Raw genomic sequence first — 15,461 nt, 5'->3', positions numbered from 1 at the left:
GGGGCCTTTGGAAAGGCTTTAGAAATCATGCAAATAAAGTTTTTGATAAATAATAGCTTTTGTAATTTTTATCACGTGAATATTTGACAATTTAGGTGTCTGGTTGCCTGAGATTTTTTAATCTGCAACAAATTCCATAGGCTCAGGTATTGTCTTTGTTAAATGAGGGTGATGTTTGTATTTCCATCCTGTGATATTTGGGATACTAAGACATTCAAAAGCACAGTGCAAAGTGAGACACAGAGCATAGAGAAAGCATTTGTTCACTTGGGATAATGTGTTCAGTTTATCAGAGTCAGTTTAGGGTTCACTTCAGCCATGCCATAGGCAGAATGTTGTCTAAGGGCATAATGAGAGTAGCTTGAAGAGATGTTCATGCACTCAAGTGTAAAGGCCATACAATGACAAAAGAGAGGAGATTTAAAAACAGCTAGAAGGTTCATTGATCCCCAGCTCCACTTCCAACTTATATCTGTATTGTTTTGATACCCAAAACAGAGCCATTGAAATTAGTCACAATAGCACATCCATTTGAAATCATGTATTTCAGTTGCATCACAACAAATTTTCAATGCATTTTTTCCCCTAAGAATTTGCAAAGCATGAGCAAAAAAGAAAAAAAAAAAGCAATTAGAGATTCAGAAAACAATCTTCATGCTGTCCTCAATAACATTCATGTCCCCCAGGGCCACATTTTTCTTTTCAATCTTTAAACTTAAGTTCCTTTGACTCCTGTGCCTTTAACTCGTCTCGGTTTAATGGACTTTTTCACCACGTCATAAAATATACATCTCTTGAACACACAGCTGTCTGCTCTGCTTCAAATATTTTCATTATATTTTATTACAAGCTTGGTTCAAGAGAAGTTTTACACCTAATTTGGAGGAGCTGCCCTATCAGTTTCATTTTCCTCTAGGACTTTTATGGGGCTAATTTGATTCAACCATGAGTTCTTCTTTGTAAGCCCTAAGGTCTCTGTTATTTCTCTTACTTTTTAAAAAATTATTCTTTCCAAAGCATGCTGGCTGTATGCCAGCCTTCCTTTCTTATTCCTACACAATCTCATTTACCTCAAGTTAGGCAATGTCTAATCTATTCAATAAATATTGAGCACCTCTAACGTGTTAGTAATATGAAGATGAGTAAGAAAACATCCCTGACCTCAAGAAGATCACAGATTAATGGTGAAGACTACCGGTTAAACAGATAAGTGCAATGCATCAATGTGAAAGCAATAATGGAGCTATGTTCTATGTGCTCAGGGAGCACTACCATGTAGGAGAGAAACCAGGAGTTTTATAAACTGAGTACTGTTAAAATGCACTAAGAGCACTTTAAAGATTTAAAAATTCACTTTCTGAATCTTTTAAAATTAATTGGCATTTATTTTATTTATTTATTTATTATTTATTTATTTATTTTGAGATGGGATTTGGCTCTTGTTGCCCAGGCTGGAGTGTAATGGTGCAATCTCAGGTCACTGCAACCTCCGCCTACCGGGTTCAAGTGATGTTCCTGCCTCAGCCTCCTGAGTAGCTGAGATTACAGACGCCCCCCATCATGCCCAGCTAATTTTTTGTATTTTTAGTAGAGATGGGGTTTTACCATGTTGGCCGGGCTGGTCTCAAAATCCTGACCTCAGGTGATCTGCCCACTTTGGTCTCACAAAATGCTGGGATTACAGGTGTGAGCCACTGTGCCTGGCCTAATTAATATTTATTTTAATTGATAAAAGTTTATATGTTTCTAGTGTACCTCATGTTGTTTTGAAATATGTATACATTGTAGATGACTACATTGAGCTAATTAAGAATACCTCAGATACTAATAATTTTTTTTGGGTGTGTGGTGAGAACGCTTAATATCTACTCTGGAAGTGATTTTCAAGACTACAATACATTGTTATTTACTATAGTCACCGTGTTATACAATAGATCTGTTAAACTTACTCCTTGTTTCTTTTCTTTTTTTTTTTTTTTGGAGCTGGGCAATTCTCTTGCCTCAGCCTCCCAAAGTGCTGGGATTACAGGCCTGAGCCATTGCGCCTTGCCTTATTCCCTGTATTTAACTGAAATCTTTTAATGAATGGCTAATGAATCTTAAATTTATATATAAATATATAACATAACATCAATATATATGTTATATATAAATATGTAACATAACATGAATATATATGTTATATATAAATATGTAACATAACATGAATATATATGTTATATATAAATATGTAACATAACATGAATATACATGTTATATATAAATATGTAACATACATGAATATACATGTTATATATAAATATGTAACATAACATGAATATACATGTTATATATAAATACGTAAAATATAACATGAATATGTTATATATAAATATGTAACATAACATGAATATATGTTAAATATAAATATGTAACATATAACATGAATATATGTTATATAAATATGTAACATAACATATAACATGAATACATATTATATATAAATATATAATATATAACATGAATATATGTTATATATAAATATATAACATAACATGTAACAAGAATATATATGTTATAAATATATAACATGTAACACGAATATATGTTATATATAAATATATAACATGTAACACGAATATATATGTTATATATAAATATGTAACATGTAACACGAATATGTTATATATAAATATATAACATGTAACACGAATATGTTATATATAAATATATAACATGTAACACGAATATATATGTTATATATAAATATATAACATGTAACATGAATATATATGTTATATATATCCATTAAAATAAATTCTAAAAGATTCACTAGGTGAATTTTTAATTCTTTAAAGTGCCCTGTTTCTTAGCGTAGTTTAATAACATCCAATTTATAAAACTTTTGGTTTCTCTCCTACATGATAGTGCTCCCAGAGAACTTTGACCATAGCTCCATTATTGCTTTCTATCCAAGCATTGTACTTGTCTGTTTAGCTAGCAGTCTTCACCATTAAACTGTGATCTTCTTGAGGTCATGTTTTCTTACTCACCTTCATACAAATTTACATGCAAATATATAACATACATATGAATATGAATATATGAATGATTAAAAATTCACTTAGTGTATCTTTTAAAATTAATTTATTTTAATATGTATAACATATAGATGTATAAATTTGAAATTGATTAGTTCATTTGTTAAAAGATTTCTGTTAAATACAAGGAATAATTTCTTATTTATTTATTTTTTTATTATTATTATACTTTAAATTTTAGGGTACATGTGCACAATGTGCAGGTTAGTTACATATGTATACATGTGCCATGCTGGTGTGCTGCACCCATTAACTCGTCATTTAGCATTAGGTATATCTCCTAATGCTATCCCTCCCCACTCCCCCCACCCCACAACAGTCCCCAGAGTGTGATGTTCCCCTTCCTGTGTCCATGTGTTCTCACTGTTCAATTCTCATCTATGAGTGAGAACATGCGGTGTTTGGTTTTTTGTCCTTGTGATAGTTTACTGAGAATGATGATTTCCAATTTCATCCATGTCCCTACAAAGGACATGAACTCATTATTTTTTATGGCTGCATAGTATTCCATGGTGTATATGTGCCACATTTTCTTAATCCAGTCTATCATTGTTGGACATTTGGGTTGGTTCCAAGTCTTTGCTATTGTGAATAGTGCTGCAATAAACATACATGTGCATGTGTCTTTATAGCAGCATGATTTATAGTCCTTTGGGTATATACCCAGTAATGGGATGGCTGGGTCAAATGGTATTTCTAGTTCTAGATCCCTGAGGAATCGCCACACTGACTTCCACAATGGTTGAACTAGTTTACAGTCCCACCAACAGTGTAAAAGTGTTCCTATTTCTCCACATCCTCCCCAGCACCTGTTGTTTCCTGACTTTTTAATGATTGCCATTCTAACTGGTGTGAGATGGTATCTCATTGTGGTTTTGATTTGTATTTCTCTGATGGCCAGTGATGATAAGCATTTTTTCATGTGTCTTTTGGCTGCATAAATGTCTTCTTTTGAGAAGTGTCTGTTCATATTCTTTGCCCACTTTTTGATGGGGTTGTTTGTTTTTCTCTTGTAAATTTGTTTGAGTTCTTTGTAGATTCTGGATATTAGCCCTTTGTCAGATGAGTAGGTTGCGAAAATTTTCTCCCATTTTGTAGGTTGCCTGTTCACTCTGATGGTAGTTTCTTTTGCTGTGCAGAAGCTCTTTAGTTTAATGAGATCCCATTTGTCAATTTTGGCTTTTGTTGCCATTGCTTTTGGTGTTTTAGACATGAAGTCCTTGCCCATGCCTATGTCCTGAATGGTAATGCCTAGGTTTTCTTCTAGGGTTTTTATGGTTTTAGGTCTAACGTTTAAGTCTTTAATCCATCTTGAATTAATTTTTGTATAAGGTGTAAGGAAGGGATCCAGTTTCAGCTTTCTACATATGGCTAGCCAGTTTTCCCAGCACCATTTATTAAATAGGGAATCCTTTCCCCATTGCTTGTTTTTCTCAGGTTTGTCAAAGATCAGATAGTTGTAGATATGTGCCATTATTTCTGAGGGCTCTGTTCTGTTCCATTGATCTATATCTCTGTTTTGGTACCAGTACCATGCTGTTTTGGTTACTGTAGCCTTGTAGTATAGTTTGAAATCAGGTAGCGTGATGCCTCCAGCTTTGTTCTTTTGGCTTAGGATTGACTTGGCGATGTGGGCTCTTTTTTGGTTCCATATGCACTTTAAAGTAGTTTTTTCCAATTCTGTAAAGAAAGTCATTGGTAGCTTGATGGGGATGGCATTGAATCTATAAATTACCTTGGGCAGTATGGCCATTTTCACGATATTGATTCTTCCTACCCATGAGCATGGAATGTTGTTCCATTTGTCTGTATCCTCCTTTATTTCATTGAGCAGTGGTTTGTAGTTCTCCTTGAAGAGGTCCTTCATGTCCCTTGTAAGTTGGATTCCTAAGTATTTTATTTTCTTTGAAGCAATTGTGAATGGGATTTCACTCATGATTTGGCTCTCTGTTTGTGTGTTATTGGTGTATAAGAATGCTTGTGATTTTTGTACATTGATTTTGTATCCTGAGACTTTGCTGAAGTTGCTTATCAGCTTAAGGAGATTTTGGGATGAGACAATGGGGTTTTCTAGATATACAATCATGTCATCTGCAAACAGGGACAATTTGACTTCCTCTTTTCCTAATTGAATACCCTTTATTTCCTTCTCCTGCCTAATTGCCCTGGCCAGAACTTCCAACACTATGTTGAATAGGAGTGGTGAGAGAGGGCATCCCTGTCTTGTGCCAGTTTTCAAAGGGAATGCTTTCAGTTTTTGCCCATTCAGTATGATATTGGCTGTGGTTTTGTCATAGATAGCTCTTATTATTTTGAAATACGTCCCATCAATACCAAATTTATTGAGAGTTTTTAGCATGAAGGGTTGTTGAATTTTGTCAAAGGCCTTTTCTGCATCTATTGAGATAATCATGTGGTTTTTGTCTTTGGTTCTGTTTATATGCTGGATTATATTTATTGATTTGCGTATATTGAACCAGCCTTGCATCCCAGGGATGAAGACCACTTGATCATGGTGGATAAGCTTTTTGATGTGCTGCTGGATTTGGTTTGCCAGTATTTTATTGAGGATTTTTGCATCAATGTTCATCAAGGATATTGGTCTAAAATTCTCTTTTTTGGTTGTGTCTCTGCCAGACTTTGGTATCAGGATGATGCTGGCCTCATAAAATGAGTTAGGGAGGATTCCCTCTTTTTCTATTTATTGGAATAGTTTCAGAAGGAATGGTACCAGTTCCTCCTTGTACCTCTGGTAGAATTCGGCTGTGAATCCATCTGGTCCTGGACTTTTTTTGGTTGGTAAGCTATTGATTATTGCCACAATTTCAGATCCTGTTATTGGTCTATTCAGAGATTCAACTTCTTCCTGGTTTAGTCTTGGGAGAGTGTATGTGTCAAGGAATTTATCCATTTCTTCTAGATTTTCTAGTTTATTTGCGTAGGGGTATTTGTAGTATTCTCTGATGGTAGTTTGTATTTCTGTGGGATCAGTGGTGATATCCCCTTTATCATTTTTTATTGCATCTATTTGATTCTTCTCTCTTTTTTTCTTTATTAGTCTTGCTAGCGGTCTATCAATTTTGTTGATCCTTTCAAAAAACCAGCTCCTGGATTCATTAATTTTTTTGAAGGGTTTTTTGTGTCTCTATTTGCTTTAGTTCTGCTCTGATTTTAGTTATTTTTTGCCTTCTGCTAGCTTTTGAATGTGTTTGCTCTTGCTTTTCTAGTTCTTTTAATTGTGATGTTAGGGTGTCAATTTTGGATCTTTCCTGCTTTCTCTTGTGGGCATTTAGTGCTATAAATTTCCCTCTACACACTGCTTTGAATGTGTCCCAGAGGTTCTGGTATGTTGTGTCTTTGTTCCCATTGGTTTCAAAGAACATCTTTATTTCTGCCTTAATTTCGTTATGTACCCAGTAGTCATTCAGGAGCAGGTTGTTCAGTTTCCATGTAGTTTAGCAGTTTTGAGTGAGTTTCTTAATCCTGAGTTCTAGTTTGATTGCACTGTGGTCTGAGAGACAGTTTGTTATAATTTCTGTTCTTTTACATTTGCTGATATTTCAACAGATCTATTGTATAACACGGTTACTACAGTTAAAACAATGTATTCTATGAATATATGTTATATATAAGTTTATATATAAATTCAGATATGTATGACTATTTATATATATGTATATCTTCAGATTTTGATATGTTTGCTTAAGCTTGAATATCAGTCTTCTCCAAAGTGTATTTCTTTAAATGTTTAGAGCAAAAATGGTTTCATAATCTAGTAAGTTTCAGATATAAAGCATATCCTATTGTCTGCATGTAATGCATAGTGCACTTTAGTAGAGATTCTTAAAAATCTTCATGTGTTTAACTTTGGTAACTCTGTTTCCTAACTTACTTAACCACTGAAACATTTTCTTTCTGTAACAATTATTAACATCCCAAGAACTTGTGTTCCAAGATATACACTTTTTTTTTTTGGAGATGAAGTCTTGCTCTGTCCCCTAGGCTGGAATGTAGTGGTGCAATCTCGGCTCACTGCAGCCTCAGCCTTATGGGCTCAAGCGATTTTCTTGCCTCAGCCTCCCAAGTAACTGGGACTACAGGCATGCACTAGCATGCCAGGATAATTTTTTATTTTTTGGTTGAGTCGGGATTTCGTCATGTTGGCCAGGCTAGTCTCAAACTCCTGACCTCAAGCGATCCTCCTGCTTTGGTACCCCAAAGTGCTGGGATTACAGGTGTGAGCCACTGTGCATGGCCTCCAAGGACTACACTTTGAAAGATGTTCTTTTCTAAAATTACTTGACTTGAAAGTCAGTGGAAATTGCCAGACCAGTTTAGGCAATTAAACACAGTGAGTTGCAATGCCTTAATAAGGCCTCTCCCAATATCAGTTAACAACATAAAAGTTGCCTTTTTTTAACCATTATAAAAGTGAAGTTTTTGGAAAACACATAAAGGAAGAAGAAACCACCAGTTGGCAGTTGCCTTGCCACCCAGAAATAGCTACTATTAATATTTTGTATATTAAATGTTTTGTTGACATTTTGAAACGTAAATATAATTAAATATATACTTATATGTATAAGCTAATTTTCAAGTTTGTTTCGCTAATTATAAAAACAACTTCTGCTTATTGTGAGGCTACAGAGAAGTCTAGAAAAAAGAAAAACTCATGTGGAAGCTCTTCATCTACATTTGTCATAATTAATACATCTTTTTTTTTTTTTTTTTTTTTTTGAGACGGAATCTCGCTCTTTCTCCCAGGCCGGACTGCAGTGGCACGATCTCGGCTCACTGCAAGCTCTGTCTCCCGGGTTCGCGCCATTCTCCTGCCTCAGCCTCCTGAGTAGCTGGGACTACAGGCGCCTGCCACCGCGCCCGGCTACTTTTTTTTTTTTTTTTTTTTGTATTTTTAGTAGAGAGGGCGTTTCACCGCCTTAGCCAGGATGGTCTCGATCTCCTGACCTCGTGATCCGCCCGTCTCGGCCTCCCAAAGTGCTGGGATTACAGGCATGAGCCACCGCGCCCGGCCAATTAATACGTCTTTTGAAAACATCTCTCATTGAGATACAGTAAAAATATGGATTCAAAATATGATTTAGGAAGAGAAAAGAGCATAATCACCACCATAAGCTGATTCGATATATGCTAAACGGAACTAACTAGTGGAAGAACATCGTATGAAAATCATCAGTGCCTTATGTTTCCCTATGGAGCGAGGGGCATCAGAGACATCTCATAGTTAAAAGGTTTCTGACAGCGAATACACACCTTACGGGATGGTCTAAGACTCTGTATCTGGACATTTGGACTGTAAAATCTTAAAGTTTTCTCTGTCTACATGGTCTGGAAACACTCCATTTAACAGCCAGTTCCTGCTTAGATTTTGTCTTCTCTCCTACGCTTGGTAATCTGTACTCTTCTGCATGTGGCTGTCATTTAGCCTGGCAATTTAATTGTATTGCTTTTCTGAAATTAACACCACTGTACCATGACAATTCCTGGGCAGGACTTCCATTTGCTACTGTAGCTAGATTTCTCTCCCTGGACACATTTCACCTTCTTACATGATCTGTTTTGGTTTTTCAATTTGCTCAGTGGGTTGGAAGGTATAATTTATGGGGCCACTGGCTAGCTGGGCTTTAAAGCTACTTCAACTCTCAGCTTTCCAGTGTGATGCCTTCCCTACATCCTAAGTTCCCCAATGTCCTTCTCCATTTCCAAATTTCCCCGTTTGTGTAAACAAAACCAAAGTTAACTGAGTTCAGTGCTAATCCTTTGTTGTTCTGTGGGGAGTAGAATTAAGCTTGTAACAGTCTGGGGAAAAAGAAATAAAAAACAACAACAACAACAACAAAAAACACTGTTTGGAAAGAAATGAAGCCAGAGGGACTTAAATTCAGCAGAGTGATTTGAATGACCAAACATTCAGGCCACTTTTATTTGGATTTTAACTTTTGGAGGAGCATAAGAGTGTCACGCAGCGAACATGTCAAATGAGAAGGCAGCTAGATAATATGACAGGGATACTGGGGCAGTCAAAATGAGAGAAGGTTGGGGAAGGCTGGGGACCAGAAATAAGAACATTGCTTCTGAATATTGCACTCAGTTGTCCTGATGAGGGGAAAATGTCACATCCCTTTCCTCTTTTAATTAAGATATCTGAGCTGCTTTTATCAGAGATTTGATATATACTCAGGGTCTTGTAAGTCCAAAAACTCTACTGGATGTTTTCTTACAGGTTATTTGCACTATTACAACAGTTTTGTAAAGTTTGTATTATTCCATTTTCACAGGTGGAAAAAAAAAGACTCTCAGAGAATAATATAAATGGAAGTTTTCATCTTTGATAACTAGTACACTGAAACTCAGACAGAGTGTTTATGACTCTGAACTCTATATTATTACCATGAAAGCAGGTATATTTGTTTTTGTCTTGGTTTGGTTTGGTTTTTGTTTTTGGTGGAGGGTGGGATGGCATAAGGGGTGTCACAGACTTCTTGGGGACCTGAAAAGTTTTGAATCTTGAGTATAGAAAAATATATATGCACAATTTTTTGTGGGGGGTTTATGGCCTTCATGTTTAAGAAACTGTTCATTTTGCATTCATTCTTTCTGCCAAGAGAAAGTAGGACTTTATGCAAAAGAATATAAACTGTGATATTTTGGGATATATGTGCTCTTTTCCTAACAAAAGTAACTCCTGATTAGGAATGAGTTGGGGACCGAGTTGTGGGAGCTGTGGATAGCCTCTCTGCATTGTCTTTTGGCACCCCTGAAATATTTTCCCGAAGCCTTCCTGGAAATTGGTGCTGTCAGCACCTTTGCCATTTGTCAGAATGGCACTGTGTCTCATTCTTTTAGTGTGTTGGTGCTGAAAGACAAAAAAATGTTACAAATTACTGTCATGGCAATAAAATACCTGGCTAAGTAAAAATGATCTGTCTGTTAGCGTTATTTGCTGTCATGAACATCACATGGATGCAATTTTTTGGTTATCACCTACTTCAGGCGAAATTGGCTTTATACAGTCGTTTCTCTCCTTGAAATTTCTACATCTACCATCTTTTTTTTCTACTTAAAAGACCATGAAATGTGTTTGTTGCCAGTCTTTTCACATCCTATATGAAAAATGAAAAGAAGTTTTCTGTCCCTTATGTCATGATTCATGTTCCAGCTCTGTCCTCACGGTGTTGTTAGGGGGAAGACTTGTTACCGTAACTGAGACCGGCAGGTAACAAACGCTCAGTTATCTTCTGAAGGGGATATTCATCACCCGAGTGTCGTGCAGACATACAGGTGATTTCTGGGAAAGCTGGTTGTGCAACTGCAAACTTTGCTCCACAGGAAGTCAAGAGAATCCCTCCCAACCCAGAACATAAGTTATTCATGAGCTTGGGGATGAAAGGCATGTGATGGGCTTCAGAAATATAAAATGCCTGATGTTGTCTCCATGTCAAGGAGAAACACTTTTATCTTCATGAAAGAGAGAACAGAGAGAGAGTATTTTTTTCTAAAAAAACAACTTTTGTATCTTCCATGACACGTTTAGTACAAAGTTAGTTTTCTTCTTTCTCCCTCCCCCTAACCTCCACCTTCACCTCGAAACATCTGGAATTTTAATATTGTGGAGTTAGATTAAAAAAAATAATTAAATGGGATATAAACAATTTAACATTTATATAAGGATACTGTATGATGCTTATATACTCGCGTTAACAACATGTTTGCTTTTCACTGTTTTCTTCTGTCCCTACCATCATGATGTTATAAAATTATTTTCTTTTAAATAAAAATAATAAATTTTCATATTTATTGATGCTTACTCTGTCCCAGGCACTGTGCTGTAAGTACATTATTTAATTTACTGCTTGGAATAATACTAAGAAGTAGGAACTGATCTCTTTTCCCCATTTTATAGATAAAGAAACTGAGCTCAGAGAGATAAAGTAGAAAATGTCAGACTAGTTTAGGCAACCAACCATGGTGAGATGTCATATGTTAGTAGTAACTTATTTAGTTTATAGAAATTACACTTGAAGAGACAGAATCAGAATTTATTCCTAGACTTGCTTAACTCTGGAGCCTCTCTAAACCCTTCATAGTGTGGTATGGGAACAAGCAGCATCCACACACCTGGGAGCTTGTTAGCAATGCAGACTCTCAGGCCTCATGTCCAGTGGGGCACTGGCAAGTGTTCCGCAATCAGCTTTTTTGGGGGATGTGTGTGTTGAGGAGGTACTTTGTAGTGTTTGCAGATTTCTACGGTTTGAACACTCTCACCATGGCTGATTACAAGCTACCACCGTCATCACTGACCACAGGTTCAGGAAGAGATGTGAACCATGGATTAGCTCCCTGGAGGAGAGGCACACTGAAGCAGAATCTTTACTTCTACTAATTCTCCAGGCAATTCACATGTTTGAGAGGCACCAGCCTAAGCTACTGCTTTATATTGCCTCACTTTTTGGATTCCTAGGAGGTCTGTGGTCCTGGTCTGGTGTTTTGTTGCCCCTTCATCTCCCACCATAGTGCAGGTAACAGGACAAGACTTCCTGGCTGACAAACCTGGGATGGAGCAGCAGATGCAGTCGGACTTCTGATCTCTGGGACTCGTGGTGGGGGGCTCAGTGTAAAGAAAGTTGCATTCAGGGAAATGGCCTGCTGTAACTCAGCAGAGACTTAGCCATGCACTCTGAGGGAGGCTCAGGAAAGCTGAAAAACCATCTCTACATGCCTTTATACAAGGCTTTTCCTGACTGAGAAGAGAATTTGCACTGCAAGACATTTGGGGATCAGAAAGTTAGAATCTTTTGCTTTCCTCTGCTATTGATTAGCCATCTTATCATGTCTGGGTGCATTTATCCCACATGTATAATAGAGAGAAAACATGATAATAGGGAGGCTTATATTTTACAGTACTCTACATGCCTTTTATCTAGAACCCAACTAAAATCAAGTCTATGTTTCTTGTTTTGCAAGTAGAAACAGAGACTTATTTAAAAAGTGTTTTGTAAGATATGAATTGAGAATAAGATGTAGTTTGACCAATCTTCTACATTCCCTCTAACAATAGACTGAAATATAATAGCTAATAAATGAAAAAATACTAGAGAAGAGAGAAAACTTGAAAATTATTTAAACAAAAACTCTGACAGATGGGAAAACAAGGGCCCAGGAGGTTGGAGAAATGAGCTCATTGGCACACTCTCATGGGGCTAGTGAGCGATGAGGCCACCAACTATTCCAACTGCTACTTAGACTTCACCGAACCTTACTCAGCTTACTCTTACAATGTCCTCCTACCTCCCTAACCAGGACTATCTCCTATATTTTCTTCCCCATCACCCATTCTGATAACTTCAAATACTGCCTATAAACTAATGAAACTCAAATCAATTTTCTAGCCCAAATCTCATGAGCCTATTAGACTTCTTCATTTGAACACTTTATTGATGCCTCCAATTCAACTTGTCTTCCTACTTTTTTCCTAAGGAAATTCTCTTTCTGTGTTTCCATAGCACTCACATCTCCCCATCAGAGTACTTAAAATACTATATTTAATTGTCACTTTGTTTCTCATGCATGACAATTTTGAGCCCACAAGAGCAGTGGCTATGTTTGGTTTACTGTCTTATCCCTAGCACCTAGCACAATACTTTGCACATTATAGAACGATCACAATTTCCTCAGTTTAACACAGGTGAGTTATTTTGAGTGCCCCAGAAGGCAGAGACTGAGGCAAAGGATTACTGCTGCTAATTTGATAGGAAGTATAGTCCCATGGATCAGGAGTGAGGATCAAAGGTAAAGCAGAAAAGGAGAGAAAGCCAATATAAGGATGCAATAGCAAGTTGGCCACCCAAGAAGTTGTATAAACTGGGTCTCAGGGGCTGGGTGCGGTGACTCATGCCTGTAATCCCAGCACTTTGGGAGGCTGAGATAGGCAGATCACGAGGTCAGGAATATGAGACCAGCCTGATCAACATGGTGAAACCCCATCTCTACTAAAAATACAAAAATTAGCTGGGCGTGGTGGCGCGCGCCTGTAATCCCAGCTACTCAGGTGGCTGAGGCGGGAGAATTGCTTGAACCCGGGAGGCAGAGATTGCAGTGACCCGAGATCGCACCACTGCACTCCAGCCTGGTGACAGAGTAAGACTCCGCCTCAAAAAACAAACAAACAAAAAGTAGGTCTCAGGACCATTCATCAGGGAGAGAAAGGGGAAATCCAAAGCCGAGGATTATAGATTTGCCCCATGTGGCATTAATACAACTTCACTTCCAGGTTATACATGGGTGGGTGTCAGGTGGCTTCCCAAACCTCAGAGTCAACAGGGGAGCCCTGGGACAAAAGGCAAGAAGTATATAGAATGGTATGTGAGGTGATGCTCCAAGTAGGGCCTGGAGTTTATCCCTAACCCTTCCTCTCTTTTAGTCCCCCATCTCCCATGAATTAGCATAATTTTACCAAAATACCTCTAAAGCATGCCCTTTTATCTCTTCCCCCGTTTTTTTTAATATTAGGATCTTTCTGTCTCAACTTATATTTATGCCATAATCTCTTCCTTGATCTTCCTGCTTTCAGTCTTGCCCCATCCATCTCTGATTCTAATCCTTCAGTGATGATCCGCTTCTTTCAAGATACAATTTAATCTCATCAAGATGACTCAAGAATTTTCATGATCTGCTCCATTGCATTTGGCCAGCTGCATCTTTCTAGTCCCTGCATACTAGCTTCTTAAACTTTGCCATACTGTAGTTGCAATTCCTTGCTGTGTTTTCTCCCTCATACTCCTGGGGTTGGCAATATTGCTCCCTTTGCTTGGAACACTGGTCTTTTTCAAGATAGTTTCTCTTCATCCATTAAAACTCCGACAAGTGGCTCATAAACTTTAGTGTATTAGAACCTCCTGGAGGAATTGTGAACACAGATGGTAGGGTCTCACCCCTAGAGTTTCTGATTCATTAGGTCTAGAATGAGGCTCAGTGCTTTGAATTCTGAACAAGTTCCCAGGTGAAGATGATGCTGCTAGTTCAGGACAATACTTGGATAACCACAGTTCTGGAGATAATAGGTGTGCTTTCCTCCAGCATAGCATTTTACACAGTTTATGTAGTAGTTTTACTTATTTCTCCTCCTCCAATCAGTGTGTATTCATCAGAGGGTAGGGGCATTCATCAGAAGTAGGTCTTATTCATCTCTATGGCTGGCCCTTGGCACTGTGTCTGGCACATAGTAGGTATTATGTTAATGGAAGGAAGGGGAAACAAAAAAAAAAAAGGAAATTTTGAACAAAGACTGAAAAATACAGAGAACTAGATGTAGAGGTCTTTAGAATATTTTCCCAGGCCAATGTTCTATATTTTGACATAAACTGTTATTACACTATTATTATTAAACTATTATTACACTATTATTACTAAACTACTATTACACTACATTCTACTAAATGTAGTGAAACCTGTGTGATGTAGTGGCTACAAATGTGGCTGTTGGGATCATATAGTCTGCTTTTAACTCCTAGTTCCACTATGTGATGTTAGATCTATTACTTATGCCTCTCTAAATTTCAGTTTTTATATTCATAAAATGAGTATAATAAAAATGCTACCTAATGGGGTTGTCCTAATGTTTAACTGAAGTTATACACATAAAGTGTTTTTTACAGTCTCTAACATATATATCATAAAACACTCTATAAATGTTAACTACCATTTTATTATCTGTTCCTTTAAATAGCTTATTTACAAAATGATGTGATTTTAGCAATTTAATAGACATTACCAAAAAATGAACATAAAGATAAGTTGTTTATATCTTAGGCATTTTGGTACCACAGAGCATTTTGTTTATTTTGAACTCTAAATGTATTTGTAATTCAGATGATTGTTACCAAGGTAGAACAATAAATTCAGGAAGAAACCAATGTTTTTGGAAAAGTTGTATATTTTCTATTCAAAATTCTTTTTAAAAATATTCACAACATAAAGGGAAAAAAGTTGTCCAAAATACCAATCTGCTAAAATAATATTTCCATTAAAATAACTTTTGGTCAGAGAATTTTATTCAAAGATCTAGTGATCTGTACAGTTATGAACAAAACATCCCTCCAAAATATTGTTAACATACGCTATGACAATTTCATGCTTAGGGAATGCCCATCATATAAAAAGTACAGAAGTAGGATTCTGGTGCTTCCATTAGCAGGCTAAGCCAGAGGTAGCATGAACCTGATAGCATGAACCTGACAAGAAAGAATTTCTAGACGACTGGACTAAGGAGTGATTTATGGGCCTTACATTATGATTATCTCTCAAAGACCAAAAGTGTAGAGGAAATAATTTTTAATCATTTTAATAGTGTTTCTTCTTCTCTTT

This window comes from Pongo abelii, chromosome 4 (genome assembly GCF_028885655.2).
Source record: "Pongo abelii isolate AG06213 chromosome 4, NHGRI_mPonAbe1-v2.0_pri, whole genome shotgun sequence".
NCBI classification, from domain to species: Eukaryota; Metazoa; Chordata; class Mammalia; order Primates; family Hominidae; genus Pongo; species Pongo abelii.
Note: the sequence above shows the minus strand (reverse complement) of the source record.